Source organism: Aptenodytes forsteri, unplaced genomic scaffold, assembly GCF_000699145.1.
Source record: "Aptenodytes forsteri isolate BGI_AS27 unplaced genomic scaffold, ASM69914v1 Scaffold136, whole genome shotgun sequence".
In the NCBI taxonomy this organism is placed as follows: Eukaryota; Metazoa; Chordata; class Aves; order Sphenisciformes; family Spheniscidae; genus Aptenodytes; species Aptenodytes forsteri.
This window is the reverse complement of record NW_008796111.1, coordinates 2,410,992-2,411,508: the sequence shown is the minus strand read 5'-3', so window position 1 is coordinate 2,411,508 and position 517 is coordinate 2,410,992.

Here is a 517-nt window from a genome sequence, read left to right as displayed (position 1 = left end):
GAGGGAGGCCTTCCCTCAGAGCCAGCAGGGCGGGCTGAGGCGGAGGGAGCTGGGCCTGGCGGGGTGCCCGGCCCCCCCACGAAGGCAGCAGGAGGGGTGGGGGGCAGCGAAGCCACCAAACGCACCCCGGCTCCTGTCAACCCGTGAGGCGCCACGCTCGAGCCCCACGGTGCTGAAGGAGACCCCGAGCTCATCGCTGTAGGGTTCATCCCCCTACAGCTGCCCCAGCTCCAACCACCCGCGCTGGGGAGGCCTCCTCCGAGGGGGTACAGGAGGCTTTTCCCCTCAAGTTTTTGCCTCCTCGCTGTGGTGGCCCCGGTTAGGGCCGTGGGGATTTCTGTCCAGCAGGAGCGGGACCAGCAAGTATCAGTGAAAGCTGCCCGGTGCTCCTCCGTGGTTTCATGGGCAGCAGGTTCAAAGGCAACCCGGAGGAACTGCCCCTTGGAAGGACTTCAGTCCAGAAACACCTTTTAATTTGTTCTCTCATTAACGACGATGAAAATGAATGCAGTAGAGC